Raw genomic sequence first — 27367 nt, 5'->3', positions numbered from 1 at the left:
CTCTAGTAACATTTCTCTCTCCCTTTCCCAATTCAACCCCTTTTTTTTCCCCGTCAGGCAGTGTCTGAGGTCTCATTTCCAACCGCACTCCTTCAAGACCGTGGGTCTTGCCTCTGTCTCTGATGGCCCCCTTTACCTCATCATGTGCACCACCACAGTCCGCTCATTCTTTGGGCGCAGGCCCAGGCTCAGACCTCTTGTGAAAGCCTTCGTGGCTTTTTGTGCTCTCAGATCTTTTCAGAGATCTGAACTGGGCTGCCCAAGAACATCTAAGGGTCTGAGAACTCAGATGGGATCCTCACTGTTAACTCACGCCCAGGAATATATCGACTTCCCATTCTGCTCTATCAGCTTCCGAATGGCGGGAACTTCGTATTTCTTTTCTTCTTAGAGACAACTGTACAGGACTGGCTATGGGAATGGTAGTCAGCTAGAATGGCTTAACTGTGGGCTGATTTTGTTGTTCTGTTAAAAAAATTTTTTTTTGGTCTCATTCAAAATAAGCATTTGGATACAGAGAATCAGATATGAAATCCCAGCCTTTGAGTTCAGGAGAGCTGGACAGGCACTTGCTAAATTCTGACCTCCAGGCAGGGGTGTGTTCATCCCTCCAGGCAGTTCCCCACCCTCCCCCTCCTGGCAGCTTCCCTCAGCTGCCCTGACTCTTGAAATTGTATTTGGCAGAACTGGAGAGGCTTTTCTGTATGTCTGACCTCGACCTCTATCCCAGAGCGCCCAATACGCAGTCTGTGTGCACACAGTCAGTGTGCTCTGTGCTAGGTTCCGGCTTGGGGTAGGGAGGGGGGAAGGGGTAGATGGGAGAAGTAGAAAACTTGGACCCTGCCTTTGGAATCTTGGGATGTAGCTTCCAACCCAGAACAGTGCTGGGGGGAGATCTGGAGAGGCAGGGAGGTCGGGAGTGCCATTCCAATTGTGGGAGAGGAGACTTCCTTTTGTCTCTAGCACAAATCCTCTGTGATCTCTTCCTTCTGGATCTGTGTTTACTCCTGTCAAATGGGCATAACCAACTGCTCACTGGCGCACAGGATTGCAGGCCAGTGACTTGGAGCGATGTGAGGGGAGAGGTGCTCCTGGATCTAAGGCTGGCATCTGCATAGGCCTCCCTTCTCAGCCTATGCAAGAGTCAGTGCTTGCTTCATCTAATTTAAACTTCACTTATCACCAGCCTTACTATTCCTGTTTTCATCGATTGTGTGATGAGTGGGTTGTATTTTTTTTTTTTTAATTTTTAAAAGATTTTATTCATTTATTTGACAGAGAGAGAGCGAGCCAGCACAAACAGGGGGAGCAGCAGGCAGAGAGCGAGACAGGCTCCCGCTGAGCGGGGAACCAGATGTGAGACTCCATCCCAGGCCATGAACTGATCTGAGGACAGACACTTAACAGACTCAGCCACCCAAGTGTCCCTGTTCTTAAGGCTTCTGAAAAAAAAAAAAAAATCATGGGGTAGTTGTATGGTTAGGATATTGTTACGACGCAGAAATATCCCAATTCATCCGGCACATCCCCTTCCCAGAGCGCGTGGCGCGCCCGTGCTTGCGTGCGTGTGCATGTGTGCCGGGGAAGTCACGTGTCGGGGTCTTCTGGCTTGAAGAGGAATCTAGGAATGATGGAGAATCGTGAGTTAAAGGGTTGGTGGCCTTGGGTCCATCACTTTGAAAACCAGCTGTGAATCAGGCAGGCCTTAGAGGGAGGTGCCCCGGAGGACCTGGAAGTCTAAACCCCGATCAGGTGTAACCTGGGAAGTCCATGTTTGTTCCTAAGTGTTGCTTTGTGCAGAGGGAGAGCTGCTTTCCCCAGCTGTTCTCCCGCCCGGAGGGCAGGACCCTGTGAAAGGGCTTGCGTCACAGTCCGGTCCTTTTGGAACCAGTTCAAGGATGTCTTTGGATAATGGAATTGGAGGCGCAGGCCAGCTCTTTCCTGTTTCACTGGGCTTCTTAAGATCCGAGTATGGACTTTGGAAAAGACTGTTTGCGCTTGCTTGCTTGCTTAATTAATTAATTAATTCATTCAGTGCTCTGGCCTGCAGACAGACTTATAATTTTAATTAGTTGCTAAGATTTAGAAAGAGACTTCGGAAGGTCCGGGTGCCCTGGGCCTTTATTCCTAGGGCTGAGCACACTCTGGGCGTGTGCACTCTGCAGGGAACCTCACTGCCCACCTGCCTGGGCGTCTGCCCGCTTGAGTTCTCAGGTCTGAGGCGGTCAGCATTGGCCTGTGTCTGTGGTTGCTCCTACGTTGACGCGATACTGGTGGTGTGTGTACCTCAAAGCTATTGTCTTAGTTAATCATAACTAGCTTTCTGAACCTGAAGCAGCCACTTTCCACCCACTGCAAGCTCCTGCAGTTTCTCTACGGCATTTCCAGGTATGGGTGTTATGGGCTGAATTTTGTGCCCCCCCTGCTCCAAACTTATATTGTAATCCTGACTCCCAGCATGCTAGTGTTAGGGGGTGGGGCCTTTGGGAGGGGTGTAGGTCAGAGGGGTAAGCCCTCACCGAAGAGATTAATGGCCTTAGGGAAGAGAGAAGAGACCTCTGAGAGATGCCTCGTCCTTTCTGCCTTTGAATGAGAAGATGGCTGTCTGTGATCCAGGAGATAGGGACTCACCAGACTTGGAATTCTGCTGGCATTTTGATCTTTGCCTCCGAGTCTCCAAGACTGTGGGGAATGAATGTTTGCTGCTTAAGCACCCAGTCGGTGGTATTTTTGTTATAGCTGCTTGAACAGAGGTAAGACTCCCGGTACGATCCTGTAGCCAGTGGGCTTGAGCAGGGGAGAGAGCAGGGCTGTACTTGGCTGGATCGTGAAAGCAGTAAGCAGTCTAAGCTTTAAAAGGAAGTTCGCGTGGTGGAATTGGGGGCTGGATATACAGATCGGTCCTGGGCTGGAAGTCTATAGGCAGATATGGAGCGCTTACAAGAGTGTGCTATATTTGAAACCCTGCTTGGCTCTTCAGATATAAATTCTGTAGAAATTTTGCCCCTTTAGGGAAAAATAATCCCCCCTTGTTCTGGCATAAGAAACTTGGGAGAAATAAAAATATATGTAATCCTATTTTTATTTTATATTTTCAGCAATATTGTCACTTAAAAATGTATGAGTGTAAACACTTATTAATTATAAATTGTTGATAATGTATGCATAGAGATATGAAAACATAGAACAGAGTCATATGCTTTCAGTAGAAAATGAGGAGTTCTTTATTTAAAAAGTTTTGTCATTTCTGGAACATAGTACATCCATTTTGGATACTCAGGGAACCAGATCTGGGGATCACCTAAGACCCTGCAGCTCTGAAGCTCTATGAAAATGCATCTCCTTATTTTCCATCTAGGAAGATGGCTAAACAGTGTCTGAAACTCTGTCTGTTCATTGGTTATGCTGTCTCTAGCTGTGCTCTAACTAACATCGTACTAAGAATTGCATTTTTCTCTCTCCTGACTTAGATTTAAATCTTGCAATCACCGCTGGGAAGTGAGCTGTATCATCTTGAGAAATCAGACCACAGAGCTGGGCATGCAGCCGGCAGGCTGGGTCATCTTTAATCGCTTAACCCTTCATATCAAAGGATGGGTCGTAGCAGCAGATTCCTTCTTAAGAATTTGCCATGGCAGATTTTCTCAAGGAAAAGCTGGGAGTTAGAATGAAGCAGAATGTCTACAGCAAAAACCTTGCCTTGTAAGTTGACTTTTATGCCTATACACATGACTGGTTTTATGTGTACGCCCATGGAACTCTCTCTTATAGGCCTGTGTCTGTGTCCGGCACATGTGTGGCTGTGATGTATATGTACATGTATTTAACACGAGAATGTGCAGGGTGCATGTGTGCCTGTGAGGGTGTGAATGTGTGTGCGTGTGTATGTTGTGTGTCTAAGGAAAATTCTTTCCTGTCTTATGGAATAAGATCCAGGCTTTTTAAGGTTGTTTGAGAACATGGCCACGATAATTCCCTTTATACCCTCGGGTGGGGCTCTTTTAAACAGACCCTGGATTTGGCCATGTGCTTCTGTTTGGAACATTGCCAAATGTGACACAGAGATCTGAAAGGCAGTTGTACGTTGAAGTTGTCTTCTGCTGCTGCTCTTGGGAACCCTTAACCAACACAGTGTCAAGGACCTGGGGCAAGCCTGTTGGAGACATGTGGCCCAGTGACACCTGCCACCCTAGACGACAGCCACCACCAACTTCCAGATAGTGAATAAAACCATCCTGGACCAAGCAGCCCACACCCCACTTGGGAGCTCAGGACAGCCATGGGGGTGAGCCCAGAGGTGGCTGGCAGGAGAACAGCCCGGCTGAGCCCGGCCCACCCACGTAATCCCAAGTTCACACTGAATGGTGGTTGTTTAAGGTCACTACATCTGGGGTGGTTTGTTACAACAAAAGACCTTATTAACTGATCTGGTTGGAAAGAGAGGGAAAAGGCTCACTGCTAGAGGAAGTGGTGTTTGGTGAGAACCTGTAGGCATGAATCACAAGAAGAGATGTAATTCCGCGTAAACATTCTTTATAATCCTATTCTTACTTTATGAATTTAGAAACATAAAAATTAGCTCTTATTGGAGGACCTACTATTAATTCTCACACAGGCATGCACATTAACAAGTCAGGCATGGGTCGTGCTGGTATGCTCCAGTAATGCTTTACTGGGGCCTGGGGAAGAAAGTCAAAGAGAAGCCAACCCAGGGATGACACGGAGAACGCTGCACGACGGAATCTGCCGCGAGGCGGTGACTTGCTCTTCAGAAGCAAAAGGATTCGTGTCATGCCCGCTCCCAATCTGACTCCGTGGGGTGGGCAGCGCTCCGCATCCATTACCCGGGAGCTCACTCCAGGCGTCTGGACTCCTTGAAGAACAGCGCCTACAAAATGAGGCTCTGAGAGAAACAAGATTCTCTTCCCTGCCTGAGGCCTGCCTTTCGGGAACCTGCCACCTCTTTGGATAATTGCCTCTAGGGATGATGTCCCTCTCAAGGGAGACCGTGTGCTCTTCCAGGGACAAGACCTTTACCCTGCATACCACAACAGGGTATCAGGATGTAATGATCAGTTTATTCCAGACGGCTCTGCTTATCTGTAGAAGCAGAGGTATATGTGAAAATTCTGTGTGTGTGTGTGTGTGCGTGCGCGCGCGCGCGCGCGCATGCGCACACACCCTGGCCCATGCGCAAATCCAAGAACCTTGGCTCGGAAGTCAGGGCACATGACTTTGGCACTTCCAACTCCAGTCCTGCCTTACAATAAATCCCCACTCGGTGGGACCTGAGGGAGTTGAGGGTAGACTCTAATCTGCTATTAATACCAGTACTTTGTGTCTAAAAGACATTTTAGATCTAAAAGTCCTGTCTTAAAACAAAGGAATACACACAAACACTTTTGTTATTGGTTAACACCTAAATGGAAAATAGTGGTTCAGACGGCATAGACACTTTGGAGCTCTTAGGGAACTCTGATGCCCGTGTGGATACCAACACTTAACTACGTTTTGTACTTTACGTTTTATCTAGGCCTGGACCTGCCGAGCGTTCTTGCAAATGAATACGTGTCACATACTGCCGAAAAGCATGTGCTATGGCAGTCAGGTCAAAGGCTCAAAATGACTTATATTTCTTTTTCTTTTTGTTTTTATTTAATAGATTTAGGGACGGTATGTATAGGGGAAAAATGATTGGATTAATTATATTATTATTAACACAAAAGAAACTGGCTTTATTAAGTGTTAGCTATTGTCAAGCCCTGTATGAAGCCCTTTATATATTATTATTTACCTAGTAATCTGGTTATAGTATTACTATCCAGTTTTCCAGATAAGGAAACAGATTCTTTTTTTTTTTTTTTTAAGATTTTATTTATTTATTTGACAGACAGAGACCACAAGTAGGCAGAGAGGCGGGCAGAGAGAGGAAGGTAAGCAGACTCCCTGCCAAGCAGAGAGTCCGATGCGGGGCTCGATCCCAGGACTCTGGGATCATGACCTGAGCCAAAGGCAGAGACTTTTACCCACTGAGCCACCCAGGCGCCCCAAGGAAACTGAGATTCTTAACTAGAAAGTTGAAACATCTCATGCGTGGTTGCTGTTCAGTGTTGAAAGTAAAACCTGAATACAGCAGGCCTGTCTGTTGACAAAGCACTGCCTTTATTTTTAAAATATTTTTTAAGGATCTTACTTATTTATTTGAGAGAGTGAGGGAGAGTAAGCATGGGTTAGGGAGAGGGAACACAAGGAAGGGAGAAACAGGCTCCCAGATGAGCAGGGAGCCCAGCGTGGAGCTCAGCCCCAGGACCCTGGGATCACGACCTGAGCTGAAGGCAGACACTTAACTGACCGAGCCATCCAAGTGCCCCAGCACTGCCTTTATTTTTAATTAAATTTATTGTGAACTATTTGAACCACACAGAAAACTTTAGAGAACATTAAACAAACACTCATGTGCCTATCACCCAATTTTATTAGCTCCTAATATTCTATTATAGTCACTTTATATTTCATGGTATTTTTTAAGGTGCGATATATATATATTTTTAATTTATGTGTAGAAATTCTTTATGGAGTCTGGATATTGATTCTGTGGATTGCAACTATCTTTATTTATGGTGATATCTAACAAGGAGAAATTTTCATTTATTTAAATGTAGTCAAATGTTTATGGTTGAGTTTTTTAGTCCTTTTAGGAGTTTTTTTTGTGGCTAGTGATTTGTGGGGACTATTTTTGAAATATTTTTCTTTGCTACCACCAAGATAGTCTCCTTTTTCAATTGTTAGAGAGTTTCTGCCCGCATCTATCTGGAATTTACTGTTTGTGAACGCAAGGAGGTGGAGATCTATTTCATCCTTCTGAGATGGAGAATGACTCACCCCAGGACACCTCACTCAGGAGTCCCATCTTGACCCTCATTCTGCCTCTGTGCCATATGAAAACTGTCTCTTAGCTCTGTGTTCTGTCTCATCGTTCTGTTGTCTGCTGCTGAGCCAGCACCACACTACTGCTTCGTTAGAGAACTTGATATGGGCAGGGTAGCATCTCTCCCTGTCACTCTTCCATTCGTCCCTTAGGTAATTTTGGCTTCTTATGCTTTTTAAGATCAGTTGTGAAGCTCCGTAAAAGCTCTGTGAGAGTTTGGGTTGTAATTGTATTCAATTAATATATTAACTTTGGAGTGGAATTGAACCTTTATACAGTTGAGTCTGTCCAAGTATACAAGTGTTGTCTCTTTCCATTTAAGTTGCTTTTATGGTTCTTGCTAACATTTTGAAAATTTTCTCTTCAAAGTTCTTACATAGATTTTTTTTTTTTTTTTTAGTTTTATTCTTGAGAAGTTCATCATTTTTCTTGCTACTGCAAGTGAGATATTTTTTCCCATTATTTCTTCACATTAGTGTATAGGAATGTTATCAGTGTTTTAAAGTTTATCTTTTGTACATAAAAGTATTTTAATTTTCTTATTTTTTCTAATATTTGGTAGATGCCTTCAGATTTTCTATATATACAAATACATTACCACAAATAAGGCTATCTTTTTCTAAGATTTTGTTTATTTATTGCAGAGAGAGAGAACACAAATGAGGGCAGGGAGGCACAGAGGGAGAAGCAGGATCCCCACTGAGCAGAGAGCCCGATGTGGGGCTCAGTCCCAGGCCTCTGAGATCGTGACCGGAGCTGAAGGCAGCTGCCCAACTAACTGAGCCACCCAGGCTTCCCCAAGGCTAGTTTTTAATTTTTCTTTCCATTTCTTATATCTCATTCTTTAATCTTGATTTTATTACTTGGCTAGAATATCTAGTATAAATGCTTTTTGTGTGCCTATTGAAAAAGTTATGTGATATGTCTCCTTTGTATTAGAGCATCCTTACATTCATTTGATAAAAGTATTTTTGAAATATTGTAATAGTTTATGAGGTTTATTTGCTTGTATTTTATTTAGGATTTTTATACCTGTGTTAGTAAGAATGGTTTATAATTTGATTACTTGTACCGCCTTTGTCACATTGTGATATCAGTAGACGAGATGGGTAATTTTCTCTTATTTTTCCTTTCTCTGAAATATTTTGTTCAAGATACGAATTGTCTGCTCCTTTATAGATTTGCTAAGTTACCTTTAAAAGTGTCTACCTCTGTTGTGTTTGGGAGAAGGAGATTTCGATAACTGATTTTGATTCTTCAGCAATCATTGGTTTATTCAAGCTTTCTATTTCTTCTTGAGTCAACTTTGATCATTTATATTTTTCTAGAAAACTTCCCTTTCGTATACATTTTGTGGTTACCTCCAGCTGGATGCAAGCATTGAGGTATTTCGCAAGCATTGAGGTATCCCAGTCACAGAATCTTTGGTTGTCTAGCTTCACTTTCTGGCCACAAGTCTGTGACGTTTCCCCCTCTAATTTCACGAATATCTTCACAAGCCTGTTGTCCCTGGCAACAGGCTACCATTTTCCCCCAGCCTCCTTTTGCCAGCCCTGGCTTCATGCAGGGATCCTAGTGGGGTTTCTTTCTAACTCAGGGATCTCTGTTCGTTAACTGGCAGAAGCCAAGGTCTAAGATACCACTCCTGCTTCCAGCTCAGGCTGCAGCAGACCCTCGGGTCTGTTCATTCCCTTGATTTTCTGTTCTTTTTCTGGTCCACAGCAATTGTTACCTTGTTTTAGAGCTTGACTATAGTTTTACTGGTTTCTCCTTTAAAATTTTAACTGTTTGTAGCAGAGAGGGTTGTTGAAGATGGAAGTCATTAAGTTGTCTTGAATGGATGTTTCCCAGCATCTGCTTTTGACCACTGGCCTCTAGTGCCTCTTCAGTCAATCATTCCTTTAGACAATCTCCAATCATCTATCCAGGAAATTGATGACTTGTGCACAGCTTCCTGCTCCCTGGATTGAACTTACCCTTCTTCTGGACTAGCACATAAATAGGAGCAGAGGTCATGAACTCAGTCTATGAGGGTCTTTAGATGTCCTAAGTCCTCTTGCCCCTCCTCCTTGCCCCTCAGACCCTCCACTTGAGAGAGGAGGAAATAGAAGTTCAGGGAGCTAAAATTATTAGAGCAAAGCTCTCTAGATAATGGGAAACAACACGGAATTAGAACATCTGGGTAGCCTGATTTCAAACCCAACCCCACAAGATTAGTGGTTCTCAGGTTTGGTGACACATTAGTAACACTGGAGATCACTCAGACATCCTGATATCCAGCCCGAATGGACTGAAAATTTTAGAGTTTGGGATCCAGACTTCTGAATTTTTTTCTAAGCTTGCCAGGTGCTTTCTGAGGTGTAGTGAGGCCGAGGAACCCCATACTGGCTGATGCCCTCTCTCTTGTTTACTCCAGCTTCCCTTTACCTTCTGCCCGCCAAGGGCAGCCCTCACTGTACAAGTAACTGACCCTTCACCCTACAAGCTGAGCCATTATTGCTCTCTCCATCTTACCCTATTTTCCAGTTTCTTCCCCCCTCCCCTCTGTTTTTTTTTTTTTTAAGATTTTATTTATTTATTTGACAGAGAACACAAGTAGGCAGAGAGGTAGGCAGAGAGAGAGAGAAAGAGAGAGAAGCAGGCTCTGCAATGAGCAGAGAGCCCGATGCGGGGCTCGGATCCCAGGACCCTGGGATCATGACCTGGGCTGAAGGCAGAGGCTTTAACCCGCTGAGCCACCCAGACGCCCCTCCCCTCTGTTTTTATGATTAAAATTTTCAGCAGAAGATGTCTGTGTTGTTGCTTCTTGATCATCATCATAACAATAACAGACTACTCTTAATTGTTCATTTAAAAACAACACATTATTCTCCCTGGTGAGTGTGTCGGTGAAATATATGTGTACATACACACAGACAAACATATACACACAGGGACACATCAGCGGGGACTGAACACTAAATAATCACATAGTATGTTCAGTGCTTACAATTGGGTTAATCTTTGGCCTAGGAGCACATATGTGCCATAGTAACTAGACGCCGGCATAAGTGTATGGCTTTTCTAGTTCATGGCTTGCTTCCCCCAATGTGAGCTATCACTTTTCTGAATCTTGTGCTTGTCATCCCCTTTAAAACAGTTTTATTATATATGTACATTTCTAAGATTATGTTGCTTGGTTGGTTATTTTTAATTTTTTAGGAAAGAAATCATGTTGCCTGTAGTCTCCTGGAAGCAATTTTTTTTTCCCTAAAAATATCGTATTGCCAAGAGTCAACCATATTGTTGTATGTAGCTACAGTTCATTAGTTTTGAGTGCCTCACAATATTTCATTGTGGAGTACTCTAGAATTTACTTATCCAGTTGGAATGCTTCCAGATTTTTGCTTCCAAGAATAGTACTACTATGAATACTTTTGTACATCCTTCCTGGTGCACATATGTACAAGTGTCTCTTGAGTATATACCTAGAAGTGGAATTTGGGGGTTGTAGGGTATATGACATAGGGCTACTTAACTTGAGATAATGCCAAATTTTTTCCAAAAAGGTTTTACCGATTTACTCTCCCCCTGGCAATCCTGTGTATCCATATAATTTCTAACACTTGATAATGGCATCTTTCTTCATTTTTCCAATCAAATGGGTATCAACGGCATCTCATTATGCATTTCCTTGATATTACCTCAAAAGTTTGTTGGCCATATATGTATATATGTATATATATATATTCTTCTGTGAGATGGTTATTTGTGTCTTCTGTCTCTATCATTTTTTTGTCCCTTTCTTATGGTTTTATAATAGTTTTTTGTATATTTTCCACATTAATCCTTAGTTGATGGTATGCGTGAAAAATATGTTTTTCCAATTTGTAATTTATCTTTTCCTATGTGTAAGATCACATTTTAGGCATCTTCTTTCCCTTTTTTGATGCCTCCCTCCATTTAACACCATCCGCTGTCCTCCCCCTCGCCCCCAAAGACTCAACACTTGACATAGTCATTTGATGTATTCTGTAATGTGTTAACTTTTGCTTTCCACGATTTCTGGTGACTATCTCTTAAACACGTGTTGGGGTCCCGGTGGTGGATGAATATCCCAAAGTACTTACTTGCACTTTAATAGAGGGGTTCTGAGGCTTAGGATTGTGGCTGGGAAGAAATATTTCCAGGCAGAGGGGCCACCATCCCTCACCCCCCAATCCTGTCTACACCGACTGCTCCATGGGCAGCTGAAATATGTTCAGAACTCACATCTTATAGAACTCTTCTGAAATACAATTCCCCAGGAAGCTTTCATTTTTCTCCAAGTAGTAAAACTCCCACTTCCTGATAGTTACAAAGATAGGTTTTGTTGTCATAATGCTTTCTCTGTGTGCTGCTTTGCAATCAGAGTTTTCACCACTCAGTGGATCTATCACTGAGCAGCACATTACAGCAAACGCATATCCGTTTGCCTCTATTATTGTCATAATCAAAAGGCGGGGCTACATTGAAATATTTGCTTCGTGCATGCATATCTGTTATCCGAAGGGCCCTTTAACCTAAATGGTGTGCTTTCTGTAATGTCTTCGGTTAATGAATGGGTCTGTGAGGGCCTCAGAGCAGTGCAATGTGGGAAGAACGCTATAATTTCTTTTTAACATGCAGGAATTCTGAATACGAGAAAATGCATGCCAAATTTTATTGCTTCTAAATCTGAATAATTGTATTTCTGGGCTGTGCATCTGGGTAGATAATAAAGCCACAAAACAATTTAATGAAACATATAAAAAATAAAATGACATTACTAAATATTATAATATGAAGAAACTATTTTTTGCATATTGTCACCTAATCTTTCAACCATATAGCAACAAATAATGCAACCATAATTGAAAGTTTTATTATCCATCTGAGTAAATTGAGCTCAAATTTACCTTGTTCTCGTTAGTTGGTGGGCAAGCCTGTTGGGGCTACTGACAGGATTTCATTTTCGTGGTGGTTTTCTTTTTTTCTTTTTTTTTTTTTTGCCCTTTCTATGGAATCTAAAGTGGTCAATAAATAGCCCTGCTGCTTAATCGATTCTGAACTCAGCTCTTCAGAAAGCCACTCCTCGGCCCTGTGACCCATGCTGGCAGCCAGCCCTGCATTTGCCGAGTTTCAGAAACTGGCTCCCGCCTTCCTGGTCCTAAAGCCCCACACACATGCCGGGGAGCCCAGGGTCTTCACTCCTGGTTTGCTGCAGGCCATAATTCCTGACTCCACTCAGACACCTCCGGAGAGGAGGTTGCATTTGCAATGGGAGGAACTGACATGAGCTCTTGAGGGAAGAGTGGGAAGATGCCAACTGGTGCTGGCCCAGTGAAAAGGTCTCTCGTTCTGCTTTGCTGAAGGTCCTCAACCTGCCTCTGTGGCAGAGGGTGGGGTGGAGGCTGCCGCACGCAGAACCCCCTAGCATTTCTGATCTAGGGACCCACCTGCTAACCCACACTGCGGGGACTCCGGGCCACTTGTTCTCAGGGCAGACCGCGGACTGGGGGTGCTGCCAGGCCTCGGGAAAAGACAGCACATCTTTCAGAGGCATCCGAAGGGTTGTGGGAGAAAGTATTGATTTCAACAGTAATTTTTAGTTAGGCTCGTTGTAAGAAGTTTGGCCTTTTCCTGGAGCTTTGGTTTGAAGAATCAGTCCATCTGACTGTTTCCCTACTTTCAAGTTCACTGCGGTGAGCCTTTTGAGATTGCCCAAATGGTGGGCTGCCCAGATGTGAGGGGATGCTTCTTCATCAGGCAGACCCTGGGGTGCCTCACGGAGCTGGGGCTCTGGCATTACCCCCTCTTCCATTCCCCCTGTCTTCATTGGTGAGAGTTAGCAGGAGGAACTAGCATTAGGCAAGTGATCTTTCCAGAACTGCTTTCCCCTTCAGAGCCCTAAAATAGAGTCTGGGTCTTATTCTGTCAGACACGCCCCCTCCCCCAATTTTTTCCAGGGCTCTTGCTCCTGTTTCCTGCCATTTGGCCTCATCAGGCCAACTTTGCTCCATCTGGTGTGTTTCACGAACTTCATGCTTCAAAGAGAAGGGGTTGGGGATTCAAGCTCTTTCTTCTTCTCAAAGCTCTGGTGTGTTTATACAGATGTGTCCAGACTCTTACCCTTAACCTCCAGCTGCAAATATAGAAGGGGGAGGGCCAGGAGGAGACGCAGCACCTGGCCGCATTCCTGATCTGTCACTGGAGGCCCTGAGCCTGATGGAAAATTTCCTTCGCACACATCCCCTCTCCCGCCAGGGCAAATCTGTGGGGCCCTTTGGTTGTGCTCCCTGTCTGCATACAGTCCTCTGGCTTCAAAGATGGTGACATCCCTTCCTAAGAGATGTTCCATTAGGATTAAGAAAAACCTCACCACCGACAAACCCCACCACCACTGACAGTAAGGTTATAGTGATATTTTGGAGAAACTATTTTCAGACGAGGCTTCTACGAAATGTGCTGCTTGCTACGTGCCAAGACTCATTTCCAGATCCTGTGGAGGGAAACGGGAGTAGTCAGGACAGGGTGACGAGGAAGCCTCTTTACTTTCTCTTGTTCTTTGGGTAATTCAGTATAAAACTTTGAAAATACTGCGTTAGGCCAAATGTTAATTTGCCTTGTAGCTTTTTGGGATAGAAGACACGTTCCCCACTCCCCACCTGGAGGGACATCTACCTTCCTGAAATGTCCCCAGTCCCCCTTCTGTGGGTTGGGGTATGGAGATGGGAAGCTGGGGAGGCAGTGGTGGAAGATGCTGAGTTCAAGCCTTGCCATCCCTCTGTCAGAGGCAGCCTCTCTACAGGATTCCGCCTGCCTTGCTCTCTACCATGGAGTGCAGAGCAGGGCAAGCCAGAGGTGGTTCGGCTCTGGGTCTCTGATTTAAGTGTGAAGGACAAGCAGCCCCTTTGACTACAGAGCTGCTGTGCTTTTCAGTCTGCTCTTAGCTGCAGTGGAGCAGATCTTCTGTTCTCCTTTTGTTGGATTCCCATGGCTATCCCTTAGTTGGCTCTCAGGGGACAGGGAGGAAAGGCTGTTACCGATGTGCCTAATATTGTGATAGAGAAGGTGATCCCAAGTTGAATCTTGGAAGCAAACCTGAAAACAGTATAATTCTTATAGAATTTTTTTTCTCACTTGCATTAATTTTTTTTTTTAAAAACTGTGGTACAGTACACATAGCATAAAATATACTATCTTAGCCATTTTTTAAAAAAGATTTTGTTTATTTATTTATTTGACAGAGAGAGAGATCACAAGTAGGTAGAGAGGCAGGCAGAGAGAGGGGGAAGCAGGCTCTCTGCTGAGCAGAGAGCCCTGTGAGGGTCTCGATCCCAGGACCCTGAGACTGTGACCTGAGCTGAAGGCAGAGGCTTAACCCACTGAGCCACCCAGGCACCCCTATCTTTGCCATTTTTAAGTGTAAAGTTTAGTCAGGTGTTAAGTGCATTCCCACTGTTAGCCTACCAATCTCCAGAAAGCATTTCCATTTTGCAAAACTAAAACTCTGTATCCAACCAGACAACTCCGAATTCCTTCTCCCAGTTAGCTGGTAACTACCCTTTTACTCTCTATCTCTATGAATCTGACTTCTCTAGGTACCTTCTAGAAGTGGATCATACAATATTTGTCTTGTTGTGACTTGCTTATTTTACTTAGTGTAATAGTATCAGGGTTTGTCCATGTTGTTGCGTGTGTTAGAATTCTCTTCCTTTTTCAGGCTAAATAATATTCCCTTGTTTATCCATTCATCTGTCCAAGGACACTTGGGTTGTCTTTGCCTTTTGGCTATTGTAGATAATGCTGCCATTAACATATGTGTACATATTTCTTCAAGACCTTACTTTCAATTCTTTGAGTATGCATGCAGAAGTAGAATTGCTGGATCATATGGCAATCCTATATTTAACTTTTTGAGGAACTGCTATACTGTTTTCCATAGCAGCTGTACCATTTTTGCATTTTCAACAGCAGGTCACAAGGGTACCAATTTCTTCACATCCTTGCTAACACTTGCTTTTTATGTTTCTTTCCTTTTTTTTTTTTTTTTTTATAGTGACCATTCATATGCGTGTGAGAGTGATTTTTTTTTCTTTAAATAGAGAGGCTACAAGTCATGCAGGGGTGGTGATGGGAAGGAGCAGAGGGAGAATCCTAAGCAGGCTCCACACTCAGTGCAGAGCCCAACTTGGGGCTTGATCCCATGACCCTGAGATCACAACCTGAGCCAAAGTCAAGATGCTTAACCGACTGAGCCACCCAGTCACCCCTGTGAGTTGATACTTTATTATGGTTTTGATTTGCCTTTCCCTAATGATTAGGGGTGATTGAGCAGATTTTCATGTGCAGATTAGTTATTTGTATAAATCTTCCTTGGAGAAATGTCTGTTCAAACCCTTTCATTTTTAATTTTTTTTTGAGTTGTATGAGTTCTTTATGTATCATAGATATTAGCTCCTTATCAGATACATGATTTGCAAATATTTTTTCTGTTCGGTGAGTTGCCTTTATACTTTGATTGTGTCCTTTGATGCATTTTGATAAAATCTGTTTTATTTCTGCTTTTGTTGCTCCTGATTTTGGTGTCATATCCAAGAAATCATTGCCAAATCCAATGTCATGTAGTTTTTTCCTTAGGTTTTCTTCTAATAGTTTTAGTTTTAGCTCTTATGTTTAGGTCTTTGATGCATTTTGAATTAAGTTTTGTGTGGTATAAGATAAGGATCCAAATCCCTTCTTTTGCACATGGATATCCAGCTTTCTGAGCCCTGATTTTTGAAGACTCTTCTCTCCCCATTCCATGTTCTTGAAATTCTTGTCAAAATCATTTGACCATATGTGTGAGGGTTTATTTATGACTTCTCTATTCTACTCCATTGGCCTATATGTCTTTATGCCAATACTGCACTGATTTGATTACTGTAGCTTTGTAGTAAGTTTCAAACAGGGAAGTGTGAGACCTTAAATTTTGTTCTTTTTAAGATTGTATTGACTGTTTGGGTCCCTTGAGATTGAGAATTTTAGGATGGATTTGACTATTTCTGTAGAAAACACCATTGTGATTTTGATAGGGATTATGTTACATCTGTAGATTGCTTTGGATAGTATGGACATCTTAACAACATTGTCTTCCCATCCGTGAATACATCCAGTCCAGGATGTCTTTCCATTTATTTGTGCCTACTCTAATTTTTTAAATGAACTTGTTGTAGTTTTCAATGTATAAGTCTTTTGCCTCCCTGGTTTAGTTTATTCCTAAATATTTTATACTTTCTGATGTTTTAATAAATGGAATTGTTTTCTTACTTTCTTTTTTGAATTGTTCATTTTTAGTGTATGGAAATGCAGTGGATTTTTGTGTGTCACTTTTATATCCTATAACTTTACCAAATTTGTTTAGTAGTTTGTGTGTGTGTGTGTGTGTGTGTGAGAGAGAGAGAGAGAGAGATATTTAGGGTTTCTACTTAAATGGTTATTCTTTTTTTTTTTTTAATTTAATTTTTTTTTAATTTAATTTTTTTTTTATTTGACAGAGAAAGATCACAAGTAGGCAGAGAGGCAGGCAGAGAGAGAGGGGGAAGCAGCCTCCCCACTGAGCAGAGAGCCCGATGTGGGGCTCAATTCCAGGACCCTGAGATCATGACCTGAGCCGAAGGCAGTGACTTAAGCCACTGAGCCACCCAGGCGCCCCTTACCACTTCTGCTCTTATTGGAGCCTTCTTTGTATCTAGTCATTCTACTTCTCTGTTCAATCAATTCCAGTGACTCTGATATCTTTCTGGTAACATCAGGTTAATGTCCCACTTCCTTAAGTGTACTTAGAAGGACTTCAGATCTGGCCCTGGTTCTAGAGACCCTGGACTATTCTAGGTCTTTGAACATGTTCTGCTTGCTTCAGGACCTTTGCACTGTGCCTTCTGCCTAAATGCCTACCATTTCCTCAACCCTATCTCTGGCTTATTCCATGTGTTAGGAACCTTTTTGACATGATGTAGCTGGGTTAGGAGACCATGGTATATAGCCCCATGAGACCTTGCACTTTATCCCATTTTATGTACATATATTATTTTGATTGTCTGTTTTTGTATCTCTCCCCAAGTAGACTGTGGTGTTTGCATACAGGGACTGTGGTTTGCTCCTTAATGTATCTTTAGTGCTCAGCATAATTATGGCACAGAAAAGGTACTCAGGAAGGACACATGAGGCACGGCTTTGGAGAGGAAATGTTCCATTCCCTGAGGGAAAGGAGGTAGCATGGGCTAGAAGTCAAGGGAATTTGTTAAGGGGAGATCTCCCTTTCTATTAAAATGGAGGTAATTATAGGGCGCCTGGGTGGCTCAGTGGGTTAAAGCCTCTGCTTTTGGCTCAGGTCATGATCCCAGGGTCCTGGGATCGAGTCCTGCATTGAGCTCTCTGCTAAGTAGGGAGCCTGTTACCCTCCCTCTCTCTGCGCCTGCCTCTGTGCCTACTTGTGATCTCTGTCTGTCAAATGAATAAATAAAAAAATAAAATCTTTAAAAAAAAACAACAAAAAAGGAGGTAATTATAACTGCTTCATAGCATCTACACAACCAAAATAAATTCCGTGAAAAGAATGTGTATAGTACATCTACTGCATTCCTCTTCCTGAGGGAACTCCACCAAAATGGAAGTAGAATGAAGTGAGAAGCAACATTCACCTCCAAATTGATCAGGGTAAAATATATATAGTATACAGAATACAAAGCATGCAATGCCTAGTAAGGAGAGGAGATGAAAAGAACAAGCAAAGGTAGAAGTAGTTTGACAGAGTCAAGGACAAGACTGTTGTGGTGTCAGTGCCTCCAGTGAAAGCTGCAGAGTTCATGGGGTTGGGCGCACACCACAGGAGACAGGAGTCCTGTCCTCCAGGGCTTTCTGTAGGAGGGAACCTATTGGGGAGAATAGACAACTGTCTTCACTGGCCCAGACTTTCAGTCTCTCAGTCGTCACATGGAGCAGAGTCATCAGCATGGAATTATGACCAGAGCTTCAAGAAGGGGAGAGGACGGGAGCACCTGGGGGCACATTCGGTTAAGTGTCCGCCTCTCCGTTTTGGCTCAGATGATGATCTCGGTTGTGGGATTGAGCCCTGTGTTGGGCTCCGTGCTCAGCTCTCAGAGTCTGCTTGAGATTCTTTCTTCCTCTGCTCCTTCGCCTGCACACAGGCTCTCTCTCAAACAAACAAACAGACAAACAAACAGAATCTTAAAAAGGGGAAAGGATGTAGTACGGTGTTCTGTTAGGCTGCTGGTGTGTGTGAGGATGGAGCTGGCCCCTGGAATGGCTGTCTCATTGCTTCCTCCCAGTAGCTGGAAGATGCCAGCCGCACCTGAGGGATGAGTAACTGGGTTTGGAGACTGGACCCCCTCCACAGCGAGAGTCGTTCTTTGAGAAGGTTCCGTTGACTATATAAAACATTAGATGGATACTTAGGGACTGAATAACCAGTTTGGGGCCAGAGGCAATTTAAAAAAAAAAATGTTTTTTTTTTTTTTGAAACTAGATAAAACTGTTAAAATTATAATTTCAAAGTCTTCTTTCTCCCTATCGTTAATATTTTAAAGTCAAGTGAGAAGTAGCTTCTGTCCCCCTGCTGCGTAGCGGTGCTTGGTTCAGCACTTTGAGAGCAGGGAGAGAAAAAGGGGGAGTGGTTTAGCTTTACAGGCTTATATGGGGGACTTATTTTCCTACAAGGTTTTAAGTTTTGAAATGACTGGGGGTTTTGTTTCATTCTCAACTGGTGTCCCTGGAGCCAAAGAGAGTGCCTAGTACATACTAGATACTCAATAACTATTTGTTGAATGAATCAATAACAAGGTCAGACACAAGTGACAGTTAGAATCTGTGTGAGATGATGTGTAATCCAGCTCCAGACATTGAGGTGCCAAGGGCCATCCAAAAAGAAAATGATGGGTAACAGCTGCTGTTCTAGGAGAAGATATGGGGCCACCATTTGCTCTTCCTGGAGGTGGGTTTGGAGTTGGGTGCTGAAGGACAGACAAATGGCAAGGAGGAAGGACACGTCCAGATGTGAGAGAGGCCGGAGCCAAGCACAGGGCGTGGAGAGGATGCTGAGTACCGACGAGCAGCTGAAGGTTCAGAGGGGAAAGAGCTGCCCAGGATGTGCTGCTTGGGAATGAGTGGATTTAAACCCAGGTGGTCTGGCTCAGTCCACAGTTCCTTGATGAATCTGGATGATGGGCGGGAGGACGAAGTTTGCAAGGAGCAGTTCTAATAGCCCGGAGGACCTGTATGTTGGGTAGGTGTCCTCTGATTTACACATATATTCTGTCCAGGCAGTGGGGACAGTATTTACCTGGCCATTTTGAAGTAGGCAAGTATTAATGGGAGAGTCACTTAGGAATTCCTAGGTGGGAAACTAGTGCACAAAGACAGAGCATTTCTGTACCAGCGAGTGGTGAAAAATAAAGGGCATTTCAAAGAATATTATCATACAACTTGATTTTTGCATGGAGAATTCAGACAGACTGCTTTTGCAGACTTAAATAATCCCAGGATGAAAGGTACTATATAAATGCAAAGTATTATTATTATTATCCCGTGGTAGAAAAGAAGGGCATTTCAAAGAATGTTTCAGTACAACACAATTTTATTTTGCACGGAGAGTTCAAGGGAAAAAGCTTTATTTTATAGACTTAAATAATATCGTTATGGAGCTACAGTAAAATAAATAATACAGATATGGTGTTAAAATAAATAATACAGTTAGGAGGCTTAAATAAATAATGGCGGATAGAGAAGAGAAATTAAGAGTCCTGAGAGAAAGTGGGGGGGAGATGCAATTTTGAATTATAAGTGGTAGAGAACTGAAGTCCATAAAGTCTTAAAATATTCAGGATGTATCTACACTGACCAAAAATATAGCATCAGACAGGTTACCATCAGGGAATTGATGTGACAGTGTTTTAATTTTTTTTTAATTTTTAATATTTTTTAGTGATAGACTTTTCCCATTGTTTCAATGGTTCTGAATGCAATACCAAAACTTTTGGCTGAAAGTAAAAAATAATTAAGTTCACCACATTATGATATTTATGCAAAATGGTATCTGATAATATCCCTCCTCCCCTAATCCTTGCTCCTTAATCTGTTCCTCTCTTCCTTTGTTCAATTACAGAGAAAACTACCTTATTTTCTACAGATTTCAGAGCTGCCCCTTTTGAAAAGCCTATCCAGTTCTATCTCCCCTAGGGTGGCCCTCTAACCGTCATCCTCATCAGTAGGTGTGGGATCTGTCTACATTTTGTGGTTCTGGTGTCTCTTTGAGAGTCTGCTTTCTCTTCTTTTTATGGAGACAAGGTTGCTATATTGTAGGCAGAACAATAAGACCTCTTCTTTAGCCATAAACTTGAGCTGGGAGGTTTTTTAGACTTGAGATCCTGAGAAGGAGCCTGAGCTGGGTGCTTTTGGGAAGGAGCTGCCATTAGCACCATGGCTGGTTCTGAGCTTAGGACAAGGACCACCAGAATTAGGCTCCTGCGGGTGGGAACCAGAAGGGGATCACAGGGCCAGAGAACTCAAGGCCGTGGGGAAGTTCAAGGTTCAGGTTCATTGCTGCCAAGCAGGGCTTGGGATTCTGAATTCTCCAGGCTGTGGGAGAAGGGAATAGACTGTGAGGTGGAAAGGTCAGGAAAGTTTCAGAGCACCCCGGGAGGACAGAGACATTCCCCAGAGGCCATCCCCGGGAGAGCCTCATGCAGTTGACCCCAGCCGAAGGGCTGGCAAACCGGATCCTCCCTGTGCCTGAGGGATTTTTAAGGTCTTGGGACAATGGAGAGAAAATTCTTGTCCAGAGGCATTAGTTCTCTGCCTGGGCCTCCATTCTCTTTCTCCATTTGGCTGTGCTTAAGTGCGGAGGTGACACTGTGTTTGCAAAGAACGGTGTAAGGGACCACCCACGCCCCCCCCCCCGCCCCCGTCCAATGGCTCTGCCCTCCCTGCTTTAGGTCTCAGCCTCCTTCACCCCGACCTCCATCCCTCCAGCCCCGCTCCTGTGATCTGGTTAGGTTAACGTGCTCACCTCGTCACTTCCCATGTATTTTCTTCTCTTGTGATTAGGCTGTCTCACTGGATGGGTCTTCCTCAGCAAGTGGATAGTAAACTCCTGTTTACTCTTGTCTCGACCAGCTCAGTTGGCTCAGGCCTAGGCATGGGGTAGGTAGGTAGTTGTTCAGTGGGAAATTGTGGATTTGAAGAGAAGCAGGAAGCTGTGCCTAGCAGTGGACTTGGGGAGTATTAGTGGGGACTGAGGGAGCCCCAACCCCGCGCCTCCTGTCTCCAGATGCTACAATGGCCTTTAGAGCGTCCTTCGTGGTTGGATGTCTACTTGGACAGCCCCACAGTGAGCGAGTCAGGAAGAGCCTTGGGGGCTTTGTTTCCCTAGGAGTAAGGAGATGATGAGTTGGATGTGATGTTATGTAACTTTGAGGGGAAAAAAAAAACAAACAAAACAGAAAGGCAGGGAAAATATAAATAAGAAAGAGTGCAAAGTTTTATTGTCAACTGCTGCTGTCACCTCCTGGAACTACAGTCGTATCTAAGAAATATGTGACATACTAATAGGAAGTAATTTACCCAAGGATGTTTTTGTGCCTTGAATTGCCTTCCTTGCTCAGCTGTGGGAAGTGTGCGAGTGTCTATGCATGAGAGCCGGCGCGGAGCTGCAGAGACTTCCCAATTTGTGCACAATGTGACTTTTATAAGGCCATTAAACTCATCTCGGAAAAAAGTGCTCTGGAAAACAGTGATACATGGGATCTCAAGGAGCCCGTGAAGGCAGACAGAAATTGCAAAATGATGACCAAACTCTCTTGGCTAAAGTGACTTTGAGGTGGCTGCTGTTCCTCTGCTCACCCTCCTGCCCACCTGTGATTTCTTCCTTTCTCTCTCTGCCTTGAGTTTGCTGATGTCTGGGCAGGCCTTCATCTGCACCATCTTTGACCCAGAGAGCACTGTCCTTTTTTCTTGCCCTGGTTGGGTGGACACTTTGTGACCCGAGGTTGGGGCCTGGGTGCACGACGCTGTAGCTCTTAGCCCAGAACCAGCCTAAGAGCCATTGTGACCTCAGGACACTGGTGGTGAAGGTCCTCAGGGGCTCTGAGGTGGGCCCTCCTGGGGCCACACCCGCAGAGAGGGAAATGTGGGCATCCAGCCAGTCTGCTGAGGAGACCTTGGGGAGGAAGGGCCAGAAAGACCTAAGGACATAGGATAGGGAGAGAGAGCTCAGCGAAAGAGGGATAAGGAAAGAAGGAAGTGGGAGAAAGGCAGGAAGTTGTTGTTGGCGATGGCAAGAGAGTGGGAAGAGGTGGAATAAATAAGAAGCGTGTGGTGGAGGGTAGCCTGGAGGACACGGAGGAGAAGGAAGAGGAGACGTGTCAGGAGACTGTCCTGCTGTTGTTCTTCTTCTCAAGGGCCTTCCTATGCTTGTTCTGTAAACATAGGCAGGGCCATGACCAGAATACAGAAACCATGAGGTAATTAATAGCACGGAGAACAGGAGAGCTGCCTGTTAGGATGGGCATGGCTTGCAGGAACACAGGTGGCCATTTTGAGGGCTCCCTGCACGTTCTACTCGGCCCCCCCCCCATACCTCCCTGCTACTCCAGTCCCAGGTCCCACCACCATGCCAGGTTCTGTCTTGGAAACGCAGCCCCACCTCAAAGAGGGCCCTGTGTGGAATGCGGCATGCTGAAGGACTGATGAGGCATTCTCCCTGCTGAGCAGGGCAGCCAGAGGCCTGGAGCGGCTAGTGTGGTTGCGGGGGAAGCTGAGATAAGAAGCCAGGGGATGGGTGGTGGGCTTGGCTCAGGAGCGGGTGGGAGCGTTCCTCTCCAGCCTCATTGCCTGATCCGGGTGTAGACTCTGGGTGCTGACACACTAGGGAGGGGACGTGCGAGTGTTCATTGGCCGCAGATGATTGGGTAGGGATCAGGGGAGCTAAGGAATCAGGGCGCCTTTAATTTGTACTCTGGCCTGTATATCTCTCCCTGTGTCCTAGCTTGGGGAAAAAAGAAATGAGCCCTTTATCAATTTTTAATAAATTGAAATGACAAATAATCCATTTAATAAATTATTAACTGAGAAAATTACTGAAAACTGAAATATCAAACAATCGTGAGCAAATGCTCAAAGCAGCGTGTTTATTAATAACGAGCCCTGCTGTGGGAGCGCGCTGATGCTGTGGTTCTGACATGGCCTCTGACCCACACGCCCATAGCGGCCCAGCGTGGAGGAGGACCCAGGGCTGGGGCATCTGCGGGGCCAGAGGCGTGCATGCTGCGGGTCTGAGGACAGAGGTGAATGGAGCAGTTGCTTTAGGCTTGGGAGTCTGCAGCTTCGTGGCCCACATACAGCTCTTGGGTGCATGGTACCGGCATGTGGCCCTTCGATGGGCACCAGGGTGAGGTCCCAAGATGCCCCCTTCATGGTCCTGGAGGGGGCCAGAAATAATCTCAGCTTTAGGCTTTAGGTCTTTAAATCAAGAATGATGTGTCGAGAAAAGAAATCGTGTGTGTGTGTATGTGTGTGTGCACGTGCATGACATTTTGTATATATAAAGGGTGACGTCACCCCCCAGGCTGTCTGCTGTGATGATCAGCTGAGCTGGCTGTCCCGCAGCGGGCCTCACCAGTGACAGTCAGAGGCCTGGCGTGCTTTGTGACGGGGGAAGCCTGGCGTGGGGGCCCTTGCTGGGGAGCAGTGAGCACCACGTGGGTTGCGGGGGGGGGCCCCTCAGGCGGCAATTTCAGGAGTCCTCCACAGAGTGCCCCCGGTCAGACTCCTGAAAAGCTGCTGGAGATCATGGAATCCAGGCATCATTCCTGCTGCAAAACGGTGGTTCATTGGGAGGAGTCACCTCCTGCAGAGTCAGGGCTCAGGCTTTTAGTCCAATGCCCCTTCCCTGTGGCTCCAGGTCTGCAAGCTGGCCCTAGGCTGCTGCTTCTCCAAGAAGCCTCTCTCTGGACAGCTGTGCTTTCAGGGAGTCACACAGATGTCTCTGCTCTGGACACCTCTCGCCATGCGGCTGGCTATGCCTTCCCCATGTTGGCCCTGGACTGTGCTGAGAGACAGTGGGCTCATCTCCCACTAGTGCTTGCTTTTTCTAGAAGCATAAGCAAACCAGCCTGCCCGCCTCTGCTCTTCCAAGGCTGCATTCCCCGGGAAGCACGTCTTCTCCATTATAGCCCTGCTGTGGGCTTGGGGCCGGTCAGGTGACCTCCCTGTGACCTAGTTCCTTTATCTGTAAAATGGGGATAATAATAAACGGTAATTTGATGACTAGGATTGAAACAGTCCCATTATAAAAATACAATGCAGCAGTTCGGGATGACAGGCTGTAGGCTCGAAGATGGTGCTGCAATGGGTATTTTTAGGAAGGAGGAAAGGGGGGAGGGATGAGTGGTTTATAAATGTTTGTTGCATTAAAAAATGTGCTAGTTTGAATTGTGCAGAACAGAGTATCATTTGTTTCTAGAAAAAATTCACTGCTGTGGAAACGAATTAGTTTATATTGAATATGTGATGGTTCAGAGAAAGGGATATTAACCCAATTTGCATTTCTTTGAACTGAAATAAATTATTGCCATGTTTGCATTAGTTGGGTCAACTGGGTGTGTTTGGGCAGACCTACAGTGGGGAGGGCTGGCCCTGGGCTCAGAAGGTTATAATAGGGTCAGTGTGTGCAGGTCAGCAAGCACCCTCCAAATCAGGGCTTATTAACCTTTTGTGAGGACTATGGACCCCTTTTGGGGGGTCTCATAAAAGCATATCTATTCCATACTGTTGTGTATGGATCTCAATAGACTCTGAGTCATCCAGCCCGCCATGGTCTGGAGTGAAGGGTGTTGGCCCCAAAGAAGGCACAGTGTCCATTGTCTTGGGGTCTCATGCCCACATCATGGCACAGATTGACTGGAACTCAGTTTCTGAGGCCTCTCTCAACTGTGGAAACAAAACATGACTTTGGTTCGAAAGAGACAGACAGCCAAAGACAAGCTCATGTATGTGCTAGGAGCTGGGAGCTGTGGACATTTCAGACTGGCATAAAACACAGCCCCAGCTGTGAGGAGGAGCTGGCTATCCTGACTTTGCCTGGTCAGTCACCAGAATTAGGTTGGTGGGCCTAATCGGCAAGCCATGGCCCCTTCTTCCCTCACTTCTTTGTGTCCCTGCCTGCTGAAATCGCACTTTAAGCCAAATTAAGAGTACTCCCCATCGGCAGAAGGTGCCTGCACCTGCATTCTTCCAAACCTGGCCCTTGCCTGGCCTCCAGGAGTTTCCCGTCATAGTGAGAGGAGCTCAGAGCCAGCCAGCCGGCCAGCAGTCTGGGCAAGCTCTTGAACCTGACAAAGGGGCGTTAGTCAGCGGTGGGGAGATGAAGAACTGTGATAGTGTATGTGGACAGAAAGCGACTGCCATGGATGGACACCAAAGATGAAGGTAAATGCAGAAGAGGTGGAAGCTACCAGCATTCAGAGACATGAGCCTGGAATTTGCTGCTCTTAGACCAAAATAGCTTCAGGTTCCCAAAGTGTCTGGTTCTAGGGGGCAGAGAGCCTAGGGTAGAGGAGGATGGGGAGCGTGGAGGGTGGCAAGACTTCTAGTAGTGAGCAACCAGTCACCAGAGAGCCTTATTTAATGAGCCCCCCAGCCTCTGTCTGAACTCACTTTTACTGGAAAGAGACAACTGCAGGACAGAAAGATAATAAGCAGGGGGTTAATTAAAAAAAATATAACTTCAGGGGGAAAGTTCTTGTCATATCACTTCTCTGCTTAAAACCCATCAATAGTGTTCTAGTGATTTCAGGAGAAAGCCCCAACCCCTTACTCAGTCTACAACCTGCTCACCCTACTTGACCACCAGTGCTGGATTTCCTGAATGTCATGCTCTGTCTGGCCTCCAAACCTTTATTTCTGTTGCTCTGTCTCTTTGGGGTACACTCTCCTCCTCCTCATGGATGTCACAGCCTCCTGGCGGTTTTCTCTGGCCCCTAGACTAGGTTTGAACCTCTGTGGTGATGCTGCACCCAGGAAGGCTGATAGGGGCCAGCCAGCCGGCGGGGTCCTCAGGGCAGAGCCACACCTGGTTCACCGCTGTGTCCCTGTGGCCAGCCAGCTGCATAGGAGGAGCTTGGCAAATGCATCTTGAATGTGTGCATTCAGAAAATCAGAACTAAATGAAGCAAATGACTTCAGTCACGTTGTCCTGAGTTGCGCCCCACCCACTGATAACTTCCACAGCAGAAAACAAGACCTGTATTTATTAAGCTTCACTGATTTGTAAAATGGGGATAATACTGTCTACTCATTGGTTTAGGTGAGGAAAAGCAAGTTCATACACACAAATGCGGTGCCTGGTACCGGTAAGTGCTCAATGAATGTTAGTTATTACTGCTGTCGCTGACCAAGACGGGAGAGACGAATTCCCGTTACTGTCCTAGAAGCAAGAAACTTCATTTCCCTTAGTGGGTAGAGCCACCATTAATGACTTGTTGGTACAAATGCTTCTGGAAAGCCCCTTCCAGAAGAAAGTCAGGTGTAGACCCAGGACTAGGAATCACCTTTTGGGGGACCATAAGGAACCACGCAGGCTGCTGGTGTTGCCAGATACTAGGGTTGGATTTGGAGAATGGTGGCCAAGAAGGGCTGGAGGAAATGCCTGTGCCGATCTCTGGCTAGGCTTTACTTAAGTCAGGGGAAGGAATTCATGCTGGGTAAATGAGGTAATGAATGTGCAAGTGCTTTGCAAATGGCAAAGTGCTTTACAAATGTGAAGCATTATTGCTCTCATCTATTTCTCTTCTTTGTGCTCCCGGGGTTTCCTAATAAGAGTTCCTTTGGAAAATCCTAGTCTGGCTTTAGGTTAGCTAAAGGGAAAGGTGCAGTGTGGTAGGTAGGGGGTCTGTGTCCCCTGAGCATAGCAGAAGTCCTGGCTAGGAAAGGGGGACTGGCTGACAAGAGGAATGAGGACAGAAAAAGGCTGCATATTGCAAAGTCATCAATCCCTCCCAACCCGGACTATTTCCCAGGTCCAGGGGCCATCCTAGACCTGTGCAAACCACTGCAGAAAGACAGAATGGCCCATGCTGAGAAGGGTGAGGAAGGGTGAGGGTAAAACCCAGGCTTCTTGTGGCTGTGATTAAGTGTGGGGTATCATGGGAAATGTTTCTGATCCCTGAGTCTGGGTTTGCCACTCAGTCACCCAGGCTGGCCCAGGCCAGTGCAAAGCATTTCCAATTGCTTTGCACAAGGGACACAGACTGGCCTGGAAGAAGGAAGAATTCTGACCCCTAGTAACCTTGATTATCTCAGCAGCATGGCTTGCTTGTACCTGTGTCCAGCATGTTCGTGGCCCCCTCCCTCGCTCCACAGCCACGGCATCCGGGCAAACACGCG

At 45.3% G+C, this 27367-nt stretch overlaps 1 long non-coding RNA gene across 1 annotated transcript; it reads right to left on the bottom strand.

Annotated features, from left to right (window-relative positions):
- Nucleotides 1-19923: 19923 nt before the first annotated feature.
- Nucleotides 19924-21965, bottom strand: LOC116572307. The gene is made up of 3 exons (XR_004278208.1): nt 21839-21965; nt 20994-21116; nt 19924-20563 (listed from the first exon to the last, which is right to left on the bottom strand). It is a non-coding gene; the product is annotated as an uncharacterized LOC116572307 (long non-coding RNA).
- Between the last annotated feature and the right edge of the window lie 5402 nt (nt 21966-27367).

Source organism: Mustela erminea, chromosome 13, assembly GCF_009829155.1.
Source record: "Mustela erminea isolate mMusErm1 chromosome 13, mMusErm1.Pri, whole genome shotgun sequence".
In the NCBI taxonomy this organism is placed as follows: Eukaryota; Metazoa; Chordata; class Mammalia; order Carnivora; family Mustelidae; genus Mustela; species Mustela erminea.
This window is presented reverse-complemented; position numbering and strand designations above follow the sequence as displayed.